This window comes from Penaeus vannamei, chromosome 2, assembly GCF_042767895.1.
Source record: "Penaeus vannamei isolate JL-2024 chromosome 2, ASM4276789v1, whole genome shotgun sequence".
Taxonomy (NCBI): Eukaryota; Metazoa; Arthropoda; class Malacostraca; order Decapoda; family Penaeidae; genus Penaeus; species Penaeus vannamei.
In genome coordinates, this window is record NC_091550.1 from 44,184,573 (window position 1) to 44,187,072 (window position 2,500).

Genomic DNA, 2,500 nt, shown 5'->3' on the forward strand with positions numbered 1-2,500 from the left:
ACAGATGAATCATGAGATACACACTTTATTCGTTTTGAAAGCAGATTTAAAAATCACTATCTTACTTCCCTTTCTGATTGGAACCCCCCCCCCCCGAGGCCACCGTCCCGTCCCCCCCCCCCCCCCCCAGCTCCTTGCACGTCACTGTGTGTAATCATTTTTCTCTCGGCCAAAGAGCTTACGCCAGCGATAAATGAATGGAAGCTGATAGTCGCTAAAACATGGTTGATTGTACTATTATGGCTACGATAACAATGATTGTAACGGATGGTGGCGATAATGGTGTTATTTTTAGGGCACTCTTAACAATAATAGAGGTGATTATGCTGATAATTGATGATGGAAATTGTGGAGAATTAATGATGAGAGGTATGGTAATGAGGATGATTAGGATTGTTAATAACAATGGTAATGCTATTTATGATAATGATCGTGATAATAATGATAATGAGAAAAGACGTAATGATGATATTATTATTATTACCACCACTACGACCAATAATGATGATATGATAATGACAATAGCTGTAGTAACAAAAGCGATAATAAGAACACCAACACTAATGTTAATACTATATTGATAATAATGACACTACAACAGCTACTACTGTGGACGTTGCTACTACTACTGTGATGTCAATAATAATGATAACAATAATGATAATAATAATGATAGCAATAATGATAATAATGATGATAATAATGGAAATGACAAATAACAACAATAATGATAATAACGATAGTGATCATAATAATTATTATCATTGCAATAATAACAATAACAACAATAATGATAATAAAGCGAAGTAGAATCACAGAAATGAAATAACACTATTAATCAAACACTAGTAAACAGTGAGTCTTGATGGTTGATATAAGGTCTTCAATCCCGACGGAGAGCGCTGATAGAGAAACCAAACAGGATCGGATCCCCTTCCAAGTGCAGTCGCGATTCGTGGCTGTTCAGCGTGAGGACCGACGGCCAGGGAAGTTAGTCGTGTGTGTACAGATTACGAACACTTTTTCCCTCTATGCGAATTTTTTGTATTATTTTTTTGGGGGAGGGGGGGGGGAATAGCATCGTATCGATTGTTATCATTAATGTGATTGCTGCTATTATAATTGTTACACTTACCGTTATCCTTATCATTATTGCGACGATGATAACGATGGGGATTATCATTATCTTTCTTCTTCGTCTTGTTATTATCATTATCATTATTACTAGTACTGATATCATGATTAATATCATCATCATTACTACCATCATCATCATTATCAATATCGTTGATATAATTGTTATCATCATTAGCAAATGTTATCATTATTATTATTGTCATTTTTATCATTATCGGCATTATTATTGTCATTCTTATCATTATCGTCATTACCATTTTCATTATCATTATTATTTTTCATAGTTACTAGCACCATTATCAATTATTGTGGTTATTACAATCATTATCATCATAACCTTTGCTTTTCGAATCCTTTGATCAATTTAAAGTCCAAGGACACTGAAGTGAAAAAAACGCAAAGAAGACGGTGTCAGAAAGGGAAGAAGAAAAAAGATGGAGAGAAAGAAGCAATAAGGAAGGAAAGAGAACATGAAGAATAAGAAGAAAAGAAAGCAGAAAAAAAGGCTGCCAGACGTACTTAGGGCGGAGACAACACTCGCCTCGATCTGGTAAAGGACCAGCCCATACCTTAAGCCTCAGAATAACACCACTTTATAACATGATATTGCAGGCAAGATAATAATAGACCTTGCGTTGGTGACTGCGACTGCCCGCACGCAACCAGCATCATGTTATTGAATCATATTCTCGATTCTTTACATTCTTCAAATTCTTCGTTTTAACCTAGTACCGCCTTTTAACTGGGTCTTTCTATGGGGTTGGAACGTAGGTCAATAGGGATTTAATGTCATCTACTAATGAAAAATGAGAGATAAATAAAAGTAAACAAAAGGCATAAAACAGGAACCCTTAGATATGTATCTAAGGGTTCCTGTGACGTCACATCTTCCGAATTCGATTAACCTAAGATTCTCAGCTTTCGTTTGCAAAATAATTTTCTTTGTTATATGTACATAATAATGCTCAGCTTTCATCCAATGAGTAAATTGTAAAAAATAGACAAATGAAATATTTTACATTGCGCAACCGACACTCGGCTTGACCTTGTGGATATTGTTGGAAAATAAAAAGAAAACACTTCGAATTTAAATCGACAAGCCAAATGTTTTCACTTCAGTCACCCATTACATAAACATGTCATGATTGAAAAAAAAGTCCAGACGATATTTTACATATGCAATAAAACTGAAAAGTGTTCCTTATCCTGCAGTGATGCAAAGTGAACACATATTTTGCCGTCACACGTCCCCGAGAAGGCAAAAAGTGGCCCAGTACCTTGAACATCCGTGCAGTGGCAGCTGTCTACTGTTTTAGTGCACTGGAGGCTGGGCGTGCAATACCGTTAAAAACTACTGCAACAA